A 16,025-nucleotide genomic window follows, 5' to 3' on the forward strand; every position below is an offset into this window, starting at 1 on the left:
CCATTGCCTGGAGTCCTTCAGAAGAGCCTTCAGGATACAAAGCATTTTAAAGCTCAGGCCTTGGGGCCAGGTCTGGGTTCCCAAGGGCAGGAGCAGGATGCCCTTGGTATCTGTCCCCCAGGGCCATGCTTTGCTCACAGCAGGTGTGAGAGAGTGTGCGGGGGGGGGGGGGGGGGGGGGGACAGTCTATGCCACCCGGAGCTTTGGTTTTTAAGATTCCCTTACAAGTTGAGAAAATGTGACTTTAGAAATTGAAAGTCGGTCATTTGAATTTATCAAATGTGTTTTTACCTCTTGAGTTTTCACTTGTATAAGCCAATCTTGGACTTCACTGAGTAGAAACACTATTCACTCAGAAGATGAGAGGTCTGTTTTGTTTCAGATGTCCTTCTATAGGATAAGATCAGCTTAGAGAGAATCTACAGAGAATCTACTATTGTTTGTCATCTGTATTCTCCACTCAAGTCCCAGGTGGCTGCACTGCCATTTGACTGCCACCTCTGCTTGACGCTGAGACTGTTTGTATGGGACTGGGGATTGAGCCCAGGGATTCTTAACCACTGAGCCACATCCCCAGCCCTTTTTACTTTTTGCTTTGAGACAGTTGCTAAGGCTGGCTTTAAACTTGCAATCCTCCTGCCTCGGCCTCCCAGGTCTCTGGGATTGTAGATTGCACCCCTGCCTGGCCCTACTGAAGGGTTTTGAGGGGCTGTGTGGAGCAGAAGCTCAAATAAGAACTATTCAGTGATCACAGCTCATTTTCTGAGTTTGGGGCACAGTCTTTCACAGGACTCAGTCCCTGCACAAAGGGATGTTACAGAGAACTGTAGAACTGCAACACGTGGTTACCCTGTGCAATCAGCATGGGTGTGAGTGGCATTGGATTCCAGTGGTATTCTGCATGGCAAGGCCAGAAAGGTCTCCCAGAGTTGCAGGTTCAGGATAAGCTCTGGGTGGCACCACCCTGCCAGAGAAGCTTGGGTTTCCATACCGTTTTGGGTTGGTGTCCCCATACCCAGTGGGCAGCCACAGAAGTAGGGTGGCCGCTACCCACAAAGCCACAGCCCAGTGGTTCCAGCCAGCTGCTCCTGAGACCTATGGTTCCTGGGCTGACCTGTTCTGAGGCTGTGGCGGCTGGTCCTCCTGATTGTGGATCCCCCTCACTTAAATACATCCCCAAGTGTCCAGGGCACAGAAAGTCCCCAGAAAATGAGGAAAATAAAAATCCAAGAACTGAAACACATGGGTGAAAGAATCTGTGGGTTGCTTCTGGTGTGTGCAGAGGAGAGCAGAGTGCCTTCCTTGGAGCTGAGGGCCACTTCTGAGACCAGTGTCTGCAAGTATGGAGCCAGGCCTCCTCTTGCAGACTGACTCATCAGCATAGTTACTTGGAACTTGCTGTTAAGGAGGGTTCTGAGGCAGAGTTCCGGCTCCGTGGGAAAGACTGTTGTGATTGATTAGCCACGCTCTCTGGGTTTGGAAAGGGGTGAGAGCGGGAAGGCAGTCTTTAGGTCCAGCCCCCTTCTGCCCCCCCCCCAAGACAGGAAAACTGAGCCCCTGGGTGGGCCATGGATCCCCCAAAGGCATGTTCCACTAAGGGCAGGAAAGCTGCCAGCCTGGGAAGCTGTCTTTAGGTCCTGACAACCATGGGGTTTGACATCTTGGCCTGCAGGGTCTGACTTTCTCAGGAGCAGCTCATGCCTCCAGGCAGTGACAGAGCATCCCATGCCACAGTCCCCTTCTGGAAATGACAGGAATGAAGAAGGAGCCCTCGTTGGCTCAGCATGTGCAGGAAACCAGCAAGGAGCAGGTTACACATGCAGCAAAGCCCTGAAGAAGCTGATCGGGCCTGATTCCTGTGTCACAGCTCCCGGTCGGGGTGGGACCACCTGACAGCTATCTCCCAACTGCCTGTCACACTTGGTTTTCCATTGCTGAAGCTCCTGGAGGTGCAGCTTCCACATCCCTCACTGCCCTGTCCATTCCCGTGTGTGGGAGGTCAGCAGCACCCCGGCAGCATTGTGTGCACAACCTGGCTCTGGAGGGGATGGTGGCCCTGCTCGATGCTCACTGGTGCCAGGTCATGCCACACTGTGCCTCATGCACTTGCCCTGATCTGTAGGAGGGCCTCTCCCTGGAGCTGCCCACCACCACCCACTCTGGAGCAGCCTGAGCAGGGAGCATCTGACATGTGAGCCCATCCTGGGAGTCCACCACCTACCAGCTGGACTTGCCTCCAGCTCCTTCCGAGTAGCCTTCAGCAAAGCCAGGTGTTTGAGAGTCCCATCCTTGGGGCTCGGGGGTCTGGGTTTGAGTCCCAGCCCTGCTTTGCTCCCTGCACAGCTGTGGGTGAGTTATGAGCCTCAGTTTCTCTTGTGTAAAATGGGCAGAGTAACTTACCTCACATGTAAGCCTGGGGAGGAGACAGAGGCCTTGAGGAGAGGCAGCCCCAGGTCTTCAGAGAAAGGAAGAAGCCCACCAGTCCCTGCACCACTCGGGGGTCAGTGGGATTGAGAGCAAAGGGCTGGAGCTTTGGGGAAGGTGGGTCTGCTGGAACCCCAGACCGCCTCTCCATCTGAGCAACTTTGAGCAAGTGACATCATCCTCTCAGGGCTGATTCCCCATCTCCAAAGTGCACACGTCACTCCTGACTTTTGGGGTGGTTGTGCGGGTTTGGTCCATGGTAATCTATTTAAAACTCTGAAGTGACCTAGAAGCGAAAATGGGCTGTAGTTAAGAGAAGAGCGCGGCTGCTTTAGCAGGGACAGGCAGCTTCTTCTCGTGTTTACCATGGGGGCTCCAGGGAGTCCAGCAGATCTACCCCTGGGTGCGCGCCCCAAGAACTGGAAACCGTGAGCACAAAACCCAGGCATGAATGTTCATAGCAGCGACTTGCTCTGGATAGCCAGCGACCCATGGTCTGGGTGATGGGTCAACAAGAGGTGGTCATCCTGTAGTGGAACGTAACTTGTCGATGAAAAGGAGAGAGTGCTGTCAGCTTCACCAGCCAGGAGAAGCTGGAAACCATCAAGCCAAGCAAGAGGACTTAATCACAAAAGGCCACATGTATGATTTCATTTCTGTGAAATTCAGAGTGGCCAAATCCACAGGGACACCGTAGACCAGCAGTTGTCTAGGGAAACAGGAAGATTGGGGAAGGTGCAGGCCACATAAGTCAGGGGGTTTCCTTTGGGGTAAATATTCAAAGTTGATTGTGGTGAAAAACCCCAGAGTTGAATGCTTTTAATGTATAAATTCATACACTTTAAACTTATAAACTCACAATAAAGCTATTTAAAAAATAGGGTCATACTGAATCGTTTTCAAATACAGCATTCCAGGCAAGATCTTTGGTTGTGTGAGCAATTTTTCTGATTATATCCTAGTGAAGAGGAGGACAGATTTCTATTGAATAAATGCAAATAGCCACATAAATCCATCCTGAGGAAGGAGACTCAGGAGAGGTTCTGAAGTCAGGATTAAAAGCCAAGTCGAATACAACCCACTGTCCTTGTTTAGCACCTTCACACTCTGGAATAAGCTGACCCTGTGCTTGAGGACAGGTCATGGGGTTCTTTGAGGCCAGGACTAATTTAATAATAATACTAAGATGCTGTCAACATGCAGAGCATTCATGGTTGTTTTCTTCAATACATCCATAAAAAACTTTTAAAAACTGAATTCTCAATTTCAGTTTCCCACCACATCCTCAGCCCTTTTTTGTATTTTATTTAGAGACAGGGTCTCACTGGGTTAGTACCTTGTCATTGCTGAGGCTGATTTTGAACGCTCAGTCCTCCGGTCTCAGCCTCCCCAGCTGCTGGGATAACAGGCCTGCACCACCACACAGGGACTAAGTCAAATATTGATAATGTTGATTAAGTTCTGCTTTGTACTAACTACTTCATCATTTTTTTTCATTAATGATAACGATGAGCATTTGCTTCATTTCTTATTTGTCAGCTTTTTGTCACTTTCACTAAAATACCCCAAAAGATCAACTTAGAGGATAAAATATTTATTTTGATCTCATGGTTTCAGAGGTTTAGTCCATAGTCACTCAACCCCATAGCTCTGGGCCCCAGGTGAGGAAAAATATTATGGTGGAAGGGCATGGCAGAGGAAAGCAGTTCAGTTTGTGAGCCTGGAAGATTGTGGAAATCATGAGATTTTGGGGGACACCTCATATTCTAATCATAACACATGCAATTATCAATATGTTCTAAAGTATCTTTCTATAAATGATCACTTTGATGCTTTTTTTGTTGGATGGTGAATTTTGGGTTGGTTCCATTGCAAGAATATTTGGAGTTTTCCTTTGAATTGTGCATCATTGTGCAGATTAGTGCACCAAGATTTATCCTAGTATCTCTGATGCAAGTACAGTGGACTAACTATAGAGATGCATGCTTGCATACACCTTCTCCATTCATTGCAATACATTGTGGTAGACTCAGAAAGAAGTCTACTGGGAGACTTGTAGTGGGAGCAATTTTTTCCCTTGCATTTGTACTGTACCCAATGCAGATGGGAGTTTGATTAATCGTTTGGGTGATGGTCAGAGCATTGATGATGCTGACAACAATGAAGAATAATTAGGTTTCCCTTCAAACACAGAGAAAAGACTGATTTGTGCCACATGATGAGTTTTGGCCACCTAGGGTCTTGAACGTTTGAGTTTCCTGAGCCACTGCTGATTTTAGAAGTCCCTCCTGCTGAAGGAATATCTTTACTTCCCAGGATGCAATCACAGGCAGGCCCTGACACAGCTAGAAAATCTGCTGACTGTAATCAGTGAGTCAACCAGCAGTTCCTAAAACAAGCTGACTGTTGATGTGCTCTCCTGCTCAAGTCAGACTCAATGTTGAAGAATAAGGAGTTCATTTAGTAATAGCGGAGCTGACTTTCCCCCCAGATCCAGAGGCGAAATTAAAGCAATGCAACATTTTTGCCAGTTACATTCTGTTTGGAAAAGATAAATCATCCTCATGTTTGTACTCAAAGGCATCTAGTTAGAGGCACGATGATTTGCAGACTAATTTTGTCTGCAGGAATCACCTTTAACAGCAGATCAATATCAGTATATGTGTTTGCTCTGGTGAGGAAGAAAAAAAGCATACACTTTGCTGGTCAGGCAGGAGAAAGCTTGAGTTGCTACTTCTCAAATATATTATTGCAATGTTTTTGCCTAAGTCAAAAGGTCATATACCATAACATTTAAAATGCTAACAAAATCTTCATTAATGGTTTGAGTAAGCCCCAGTCATAACCTAACACAGTTGCTTACTCTTCCTTTAATCAGTTTCAAATGGGTTGAGATTGCAGTTTAAAGTGCATCTATTTCCTGGATTTCTTTCCCTTTATCTTTCTGGTTCTGGATGAAGGAGTCTGGAAGTAGGCAAGAAGGACTGAAGGAAGCCCCCCAAAAGCAGAGCCAGTGTCAAGGGCATGAAATGAACTTCTGAGTCCTGGATTACTCACTGATTTATTTAGCTTTGGTGGCTAGAGAAGGATGCATGAAAAATTTTCTGTACACAAGAATCATCTTCAATAGCAGCATTTTCAGTGCAAGCTAAGGATAGAACTGATTGGTGGAAAATTTCATTGAACTTTAGATAAAAATGAAAGTGAGCAAGATTATTTCTATTCATTTTTATTATGAGAGTGAATATCATTGACCAATTAAAATATTGAATGCTTTTTTTTTTTTAGTTTGGGGCCAGCATTACACATAATAAGATAACAAGTTCAAAGAAATTTATGCCCAAAGAATTCTTTAGTTGTCTTACTATTTTGCTTCCTCTGTTTCAGAGTGCTAGGCTCAATAAGGACAGAGCCATATTTTGTATTGTTTCTCTTTCATGATTTTTCTCATTTGCTAACCATTTGTGTAGATCTGCAAATTATGTAAACTAGTCTGTCTTTTTATTATACATGCAAAAACCACTGCTGCATGATTGTTAATTATTTTAATTGACCATTCCTGCTTTCTTCACTATGCTATTATCATGGGAGTGGATTAGTTATCTAGTGAGTTGGTTATCTTAGGAGTGGGTCAGTTATTATTGACAATGACTTTGTTATAAAGGTAAGCTCTCTTTCTCCCACATGCTTACTAGTTTTCTGTCATGGGATAAGGTAGCAAAAAGACCCTCACCTCGTGATGGCACTTTGATATTGGACTTCCCTGCCTCTAGACTATAAGAAATAAGTATATTTTAAAAATAAATTATCCAGTTTCTTTTTTGTTTGTTTGTTTGTTTGTTATAACAGCACACACATGCGGACTCTCTGAAAGCCACTAAGCACTGTAAACTGACTATACCCCATTTCTAACTAGCTTCAAACCTGTGTTGTTAACTTCAGCCCGAGGGTGTCCTCTGAAGAGTGTGAAGAAGGACAGCATTTTCTAAGCCATCATAAAATGTTACAGCCATTCCAAAGGTAGCCAAGTGACAAGCCCTTAAAAGGGTTGAGAATGCACATTGGCTCTGAAAAATGACTGAAAATGGAACCAACAACAAAACAAGACCTGTTCCTAGGAGTCTTGTGGCTTTTTTCTGTCATGCCCTTATAGCTGTACTTATTTCTAGGATCTAAAACTTGGAAGCTTGTGTTCATGTTGTCCAATTTGATATCTCCCAGAAAAAGATGGAGTGTGAGGCAAGGAACTGGCATTTTTTTTTCCAAAGATGAAGTTTGCTCAGTATGACAGCCCTTTCCCAGATCCATTTTAAAATTCTAAAGAGGATTTACCTATGTCTAGAACTACCTAGAAACTTCCTATAAGAGCTGATCAGTTGGCATTTGCCATGATGCTGAAGCAAAGTTATCAATCCTCTTTTGACATTTTCTTTGAGGTCAGTTGACCCAAGTGGTTGAAAGAATGAAGCTCTGCAGGGTCACTTAGATTCCAGGATGGCACTTGAACTGCAAGGGACATTCAGAGAAGGTCTACCATTTTCTTGATGAAGTTCTGGAGGTGTCAGCCGAGGCAACGTTGGATTCTCCGAGCATTTCTCTCTTTCATTAGCAGAAGGTAATTGGAATTGACGGAAGAGCCACAAGTGATTGCTTTCCTGGCCTCTTGGCCACCCTGACTCCTTCCATCATCAAATTAATTGTAGCTCACGAGGCAATTGTTTAAATGGCAGGGAACATTTAGAACCTGAACAGAATGCCTGGGAGAAAGGTTGCAATGTGGAGAGGAGAATTAAAGAATTCACTAACTGGATCTCTTCAGGTCAGAACCATTACATGACTCTTAAGAGACAAAGTACTGCAGGAGCTGGCCCAAGGAGCTGAATGAATGCCAGGGAGGAGGTCAGAAGAAGGCAGAGCCTTCAAGGGCAGTTGCAGTACCAGAAGAGGTCATAACTACAGCAGCTCTAAAGATAAAAATGCAATGTTGAAGCAGATGTGTAAATTACTTCATGTTGTAAATTGGTGGTGGTTGTCATTCTTAATATTATTTGGCTTTGATGTTGTTTGGGAGAGTGTGGAGCTGGGACTTATAGAGTCTTAGAGCAATGTTTTTAAAAATATTCTTCAAGGAACATTAATTCAGTTGGAAGTTAATAGGCATTAAGAGAAAAAGAAATGAGATATGTTGGTCAAATAATTCTGGGAATTTTGACTGTCAAATAACCATGTGTTTCTCAAACCTTCAATATATATTTATGTGATTGAAATCCATGAGGTTTGTGTATCAGATGCAGGCTTTCCCCAAATTATCAGAGCATGAAACTAATCACAGCAGACCATCTCTACACAGTTAGTCTTCAGGAGAACAAATTTGAGGGGATGTTGGTCTAATGCATGTAATACTATCTTGAAAATCAAGCTGGAGAGAAGTACTCAATTCTGATTTCTGGATATTTTAGCCAGTAAGAAAAGGGTAAAGAAGGTCAGAAAAAATGGATATTTACCAACTTCACAATTTTTCCCAATCCTGGATCCAGCACCAGTATTTAAAATAAAATACTAAAGTTATAAGAAAAAAAATCCTGAGGAATATAGTATATAAAAACAGTGGTCAGTTAATCTCTGGATAAAAAGAGAGATTCAAATTTAAGTCCAGCATTTAGAAATTCTGGAACAATTAGATTGGGTTCTCTTGTTTCAAGATTATTTCTTAATGGGTTTGTGGGATATGTTTTGTGGCATTCATGAGGACTGGATGCCATTGTGGTTGAGGGGAGGCGATCAGTAATGTCATCTAGGCTTTCTAAGTTGTTATGGTTTGGATATGAGGTGTCCCCCAAAAGCTCAAGTGTGAGATAATGCAAGAAGGTTTGGAGGGGAAAGGATTGGGTTATGAAAGCCTTAACTTAATCAGTGAATTGATTCCTAATGGGATTAACTGAATGGGAAATGGAGGCAGGTGGGGTGTGCTGGAGGAAGTGGTTTGTTGAGGGCGTGGCTATGGAATATATATTTTGTATCTGGAGAGTGTAGTCTCTTTCTCTCTGCTTCATGATCATCACATGAACTGCTCTCCTTTGCCATACTCCTCCACCATGCTGTTCTGCCTCACCTGGAGCCCCGAGAGATGGAGCTGGCCTTCTATGACTAAGATCTCTGAAACTGTGAGCCCGCAAATAAACCTTTGCTTCTCTACAGTTGTTCTGGTTGGATGTTTCAGTCAGACTAGCAAAAAAGCTGACTAAAATATAAGTCTTAAGGGGCTCCTCATTAAGCTGAATATGTTCCTGGTCCAATAGTTGCTGGGGGTGGAAGCTGAGGGAGTTCTGTGTGGTAAACTTGTTTTGAACAGTCTCTTTGAATTAGGAGACGATTCTTGGCTGGAATTGTGGAAAAGACAGGAGAATTTATGGTCAGCTGTTTTCGCATGTTGAGTTTTGGTGCTGACCAAAAGGTGCTTGCTTACTGGTTTGTGAGCTCTAAATTTCTCTAGATCTTGGTATTCTGATTGGAACTTGTACCAAATTTGTGTAGAAAGAATATATGGTACAGTGGAAAAAAACAAAACAGACTTTAAAAAGCCAGAGCCAACCTCTTTTCTATGTCACTAATTAGGACTTTGGAATACTACTCAATTTGTTTGTAGATTAGTTTTCTTGTCTCTAACGCAGGTATAATGATATGACCTGCTCTACTCTTCTCTCGTAGATAATCACTTTGTTTCTTAATTCAGCAAATATTTTTGAACACCTTATTTTGTCCTAGACACTCTTCTAGGCATGGGAGTTGGAGTACACCAACTGAATAAGATAGAGTTTAATGCTCTTGTGGGGAAGGTAGAGAGCACCTAAATAAATCTATAAGATAGTGAAGAGTTGTTATAAGAATATATAACAGTATTAGGTGAGAGAAAGGCACCCCAGAGGATATGAAGTTTTAAAGTAGGAGGCTGAGCTAATAAATACCTTTTAAAAATATTTTTTCCATAATTTTCCATGGGAATTTATTTATAAGCTAATAAAAACTATAACTTATAGGTTTGTAGATTTTTGTTCCTGTCCTATATGATTACTTTTGTAAAAACGTTAGCACATTATAGTTATACATAAAATGGGATTTATTTCAACTTAATCATATGGGCATGGAATATAATTTGCTCCATTTCAGTCCCCAGTACTTCCTCTTTCCCTCCCCTCATCTCTCCCCTTGTTCCCCTTCCTCTACATTACTGAAGTTTCTTCTATTTTTTTTAATTGATGATTTATAGATATGCATAAATGTGAGATTCACTATTGTATACTCATGTATGTGCATACATCATTTGGTCAATTTCATTCCATAGTCCCTACCTTTTCTAATATCCCCTCCTCTGCTTTTATCGCCTTCCTCTATGCTGCTGATCTCCCCTCTATTTTCATGCCCCCCCTTCCTCCTTATTTGCTCTAGCTTTTGCATAGGAGAGAAAACATTTGACTCTTGACTCTCTGAGTTTGGCTTATTTCACTTATGATTTTCTCCATTTCCATCCACTTATTAGCAAATATCATAATTTCATTCTTTATGGCTGAGTAAAACTCTATAGTGTATATATGCCACATTTTATTGATTCATTCATCTGTTGACAGGCACCTAGGCTGGCTGCATAACTTGACTATTATTATTCAAGTTCTAGAACTTAATTGTGCTGTTATAAACATTTATGTGGCTGTATCACTATAGTTTGATGATTTTAGTTCTTTTGGATAAACACCAAGGAGTGGAATATCTGGGCAATGTAGTGAGTCTATTCTTATCTTTTGGAGGAATGTCCATACCACTTTCCAAAGAGGTTGTACTAATTTGCAGTCCCATCAACAGTGTATGAGTATACCTTTTCTCCTATATCCTTGCCACATTTATTACTATTTATATTATTGATGATTTCTATTCTAATTAGAGTGAGAAGAAATCTCCATGTGGTTTTGATTTGCATTTCCCTAATTGCTAAGGATATTGAACACTTTTTCATATTTTTGTTGTCCATTTATATTTCTTCTTTTGCCCATTTATTAATTAGGTTATTGGTGTAAGTTTTTTTTAGTTCTATGTTTATTAATCTCCTATCATAGAATCACTTGCAAAGATTTTCTCCTATAGTCATTCTTTTCACATTCTTGTTTCCTTTATTGTGCAGAAGTATTTTAATTTGATGCCATTACTATTTATTCTTGAGCTATAGGAGTCTCAGTAAGGAAATTGTAACTCTGGCTAGAGTTTCAAGGACTGTGTTGAGCAGCAGTGGTGAGAGTGGACATCCTTGTCTTATTCCTAATTTTAGAGAAAATGCTTTCAGTTTTTCTCTGTTCAGTATGATGCTGGCTTTGTGTTGCAACATACAGCCTTTGTGATGTTGAAGTAAGTTCTTTCTCCAGTGTTTTTCACATAAATGGGTGCTGGATTTTGTCAAAGGCCTTTTTTTTAATCTATTGAGATAATCATATGATTTTTTGTCCTTAATTTTATTTATATGGTGACTTATATTTATTGATTTGCACATGTTGAATCACCCTTGTGTCCCTGGAATGGAACCTACTTAATCATGATATATTATTTCTGAATGTGTGTTTTATTTATTTATTTATTTATTTATTGTTTTTTAATTTGTTCTAATTAGTTATACATGTATTTTGAATGTGGGTTTTCAGTATTTTATTAAGGATTTTTGTGACTATGATCATTAGGGATACTGGTCTGTAGTTTTCCTTCCTTGATGTTTCTTTGTCTGGTTTTGCTATCAGGGTGATACTGGCTTTATAGAATGAATTTGGGAGTGTTCCATCCCTTTCTATTTCATGGAATAATTTGAGGAAGACTGGCATTAGTTCTTCTTTAAAAGTTTGGTGGAACTCAGCTTAGAATTCTCTTTGTTGGAAAGTTTTTAAATTACTGCTTCATTCTCATTGCTTGATATTGGTCTATTCAGGTTTTGCAAATCCTCATGATTCAACTTGGGTAGAGCCACATGGATCTAGAAATTTGTCAACATACTCTAGGCTTTCCTGTTTATTAGAGTATAAATTTTCAAAAGTTATTGATGATCCTTCATATTTCACATATCTGTGGGTATTATTTCTCTTTTCATTTATAATTTTGTTGATTTGGGTCTTTTTTTGGTTAGTTTGTTAGGGGTTTATCAATCTTGTTTATCTTTTCAAGAATTCTTTGTTGCACTGATCATTTGTATTTTTTTTAAATTCTCAATTTCATTAATTTTTCTCTGATCTTAATTATTTCCTATATTCTACTGATTTTGTTCTTCCATTTCCATGGCCTAGAGATGTAACATTCGATTATTCATTTAGGAACTTTTTTTTCTTTTTTTAAATTTGTTTTAATTAGTTACACATGACAGTACAATGATCTTGACATTTGAATCAGATGAGATATAATTTATCATTTTCTGAGTGTACAGGTTGCAGAATCACATTGGTCATGCAGTCATGTATATACCCACGGCAATAATAATGTCTATTTTATTCTGCTGTCCTTCCATTCCCCTCTTCCCCTCCGCTCCCCTCCCATCACTTCTCTCTACCCAATCTAATGTGACACACTTCTTTTTTTTCCCCCTCACATTGTCATACCTGAATTCTGTATAACGAAGGGGGTCTCCTTCCCTCTTCCATGCAATTCCCACTCTCCTTCCCTTTCCCTCCCACCTTTCTTCCCTATCTAAAGGTAATCTTTTTCTCATGTTCTTCCTCCCTACCCCATTTTGAGTCACCTCCCTTATATCAGAGAAGACATTTGACATTTTATTTTGGGGAGGGAAGGAATTGGCTAACTTCACTTAGCATAATCAGCTCTAATGCCATCCGTTTCCCTGCAAATGCCATTATCTTGTTATTTTTTAGTGCTAGTAATATTCCATTGTGTATAAATGTCACATTTTTTTTTTATCCATTGAAGGGCATCTAGGTTGGCTCCACAGTCTAGCTGTTGTGAATTGTGCTGCTATAAACATTGATGTGGCTGTGCCTGTAGTATGCCATTTTTAGGTCTTTTGAGTAGAGTCCGAGAAGAGGAATAGCTGGGTCAAATGGTGGTTTCATTCCCAGTTTTCCAAGAAATCTCCATACTGCTTTCCAAATTGGCTGCACTAATTTGCAGTCCCACCAGCAATGTATGAGTGTACCTCACTCCCCCCCCACCCCCACCCCCGCATCCTCGCCAGCTCTTGTTGTTGTTTGACTTCATAATGGCTACCTTTCTTACTGGAGTGAGATGGTATCTTAGAGTAGTTTTAATTTGCATTTTTCTGATTGCTAGCAATGGTGAGCATTTTTTCATACATCTAATAGAAGAAAAAGTAGGCCCTAATCTCCATCACGTGGGCTTAGGTCCCAAGTTCCTTAATAAGACGCCAATAGCACAAGAATTAAAACCAAGAATCAACAAATGGGATGAATTCAAACTAAAGAGTTTTTCTCAGCAAGAGAAATAATATGTGAAGTGAATAGGGAGCCTACATCCTGGGAACAAATTTTTACCCCTCACACATCAGATAGAGCTCTAATCTCTATTTTTTTTAACATAGGAACTAAATACTATAAACTTTCCTTTTATAACTTCCTTGATACTGTCCCAGAGATTTTGAAAAGTTGTATTTCTGTTTTCATTAGTTTCTACGAATTCTCCCCCAATTTCTTTCACAATCCATTCCTCATTTATAAGTGTATTGTTTAATCTCTAGGTGTTAAATGTTTTCAGTTTTTATTTTATTATTGATTTCTTATTTTATTCCATTATAATCTGATAGGATGCAAAGAACTTCTCTATTTTTTTTTTGTATTGCCAAGACTTTCTTAGTTTCATAATATGATTATTTTGGAGAAGTTTCCATGTGCTACTGAGAAGAAAGAAAATTAAGTTATTAGTGAATAACATTCTATAAATATATTTTAAGTCCCTTTAATTAATAGTAATTTTTTAGAATTGAAGAGTCTTTACTTTATATCTATATGACCTATCTCTTGGTGAGAGAGGTGTGTTGGAATTAGCTAGTATTATTGTATTGGGTTTTATTTGATTTTTTTTAATATTGAGCAGGGTTTGTTGTATGTATATAAGTGAACTGACACTTGAGGCATATATATTAACAAGCATTATATCTTATTGTTGGGTGATTCCTTTAACCTGTATGATGTGAACTTCTTTGTCTCTTCTGATGAATTTTGGCTTGAAATCGGTCAGATATGAGAGTAGCCTCTCCTGCTTGCCCTGTTTCCACTCTGACATTTGCATAATTTATTCTTTCTCATCCTTTTACCTTCAGCCTGTGGATATCTCTTCTTGGAGGGTGAGCCTTTGGTAAACAACATATGGGTGAGTCTTGTTTTTTTAATCTATTCTGGCAATCTATGTCTTTTGATTGGAGAGTATAGACTCTTCACATTCATTGTTATTATAGCGATGATATTTATTTCATGCCATTTTGATTTATTTCTAATGTTTAATTCAGATTTGGTTCTTCATTAATTGACTATTATTCTAGTGAAAATCATCCATTACTGGCTCTGATATTTATTTTTTATTTCTTTTCTGTGAAATATCTCATTGAATATGTTTTAAAGTGCTTGGTTAGTGACTATACATTCTTTTATTTTCTGATTTGCTTATCAAGGAATGTTTTTATTTTTGTTGAAGGTAGCATTTATGGATATAGTAATCTTGATTGGCATCCATTATTTTTCAGGACTTGGTATATATTGCCCCAAACACTCCTAACTTTTAGGGTCTAGACTGAAAAATCAGTAGAAATTATAATTAACTTACCTATACATGTGACCTGCCATTTTTGACTTGTAGTTTTTATTTTATCTAATTTTCTAATTGATTTTATTTTTTAAAAATGACAGTGGAATGCATTACAATTCTTATTACCCATATAGAGCACAAATTTTCATATCTCTCTATATAAAGTATGTTCACACCAATTCATGTCTTTATATATGTACTTTGGATAGTGATGTACAACACATTCCACCATCAATTGTCTTATAGCTTTTAAAACTCTATCCTTAAGAATAAATCAATAAATCAAAATTCTATTCTTATTCTGTGTATTAGGCATTTTAATTATAATTTGCCATGGAGAGAATCTTTTTTTGATCTTACCTTTTGTTCTTCTGAATAGCTCTTATATTTGTATTTCCATCCCATTCTTAATATTTAGAAAATTTTCTGATATGATTTTATTGAAAATGTTTTTTACCCTTTAGTTTCTTAACGTTGGAGGTTTGTGGGCTATTTGGGATGTTTTTTCCCTTGCTTTTTCCTATTGTTTATATATCTGCCTGTCTGCTGGAATGATTATCACTTCTACTTTTTGCAAGGGACTATTTATTAGCCTCTCTTCAGTGCCCTAGGCTGGGAAAATATCCAAGTACTGATATTCCCCCTCAGCCTGTATCCTCTGCTGTGCCCATTACCAGTGCCACTGTGAGAAAAGATACTAAATCCTATTAACTGCAATCACTTCAGAGCAAAGCCATGTACTAATAAACTTTAAGAAAAAAGAACTTACTGAAAGTGTCCTCCCCAGTTCCTCTAATATAGTTATAAAATTGTAGTATTATTTTGGAATAGGTTGGGAAATTAGTTATTAAAGTAATAAAAATACTATCACACTATAATAAGTTATTAAAGATAATAGGTATTAAAGATAATAAAACTACTATCACACTATAATAGGGTTGAAAAGGGAAAAAAGGAAAGAGAAAAGCTAGAAAAGAATAATGCCAATCAAGAAAGATAAAAAATGGTGGTGGTGGGGGGCGGCAGGGATTGAAGTAGGAGAAGGTAATGCAAGAGGAAAAGGAAAGACTAAGAGGAGCAAGTGTCAGTGGAATTAAGAAAACAAAGATAGAATGAGTCCAGTTAATGCTTTAAAACATTAGAAGAAATGCAATCAAATGAGTTGAAGGCTGCAAAAACAAATAATATGGGAACATCCATTGATTCAATAGAAAAATATCAATAATATCAAAATTGGATTTAGAGCGATTTATGATAACCCATCCTGAAGTGGAGTTGTTTTTTATTGAATTTCCTTATTAGGATTTCATCAGGATTTGGGACTTTTGGAAGATGCCTACCATTCCTTGGCTTTACCTCTAAATTTCCTTGGGTGAAGAAATATTGATCACACTAGCTCACCTCTGTTGCAATTCTAGGAGGCCCTCTGACCTTGTGTGTTGCCAGGTAATTACCAGCTTTCTGTTGGGTCAGAGGAGATTATTCCTAATCATTTCTGAGTTAGCAGCCAGGTTATTCCCTATTAGGGAGTGCAGTCTTGTGAAGAAACGCTCAGTGTATCCAGTGATGTCAATTCCAGTGTAGGCTTCCCTATGTACTTTTCTGGAGTGTGTGGAGTGTTTGGTCTAAGGTTGAGGTATTGCAGTCTAGTTGATGTGGCACTGGGTAGCCTTGAAGGGCTGCTGCATCCTCTGGGGTACATAGATCACAGGTCAGTGGGCTGTATCTGGGCACATGGGGTGATGGTTGGTGTCTGAGGTATGCTCCTCTGTAAGCCCCTTTGTGGGATGTACTTCTATTGTGAA

The sequence above is a fragment of the Callospermophilus lateralis genome, unplaced genomic scaffold (genome assembly GCF_048772815.1).
Source record: "Callospermophilus lateralis isolate mCalLat2 unplaced genomic scaffold, mCalLat2.hap1 Scaffold_190, whole genome shotgun sequence".
NCBI classification, from domain to species: Eukaryota; Metazoa; Chordata; class Mammalia; order Rodentia; family Sciuridae; genus Callospermophilus; species Callospermophilus lateralis.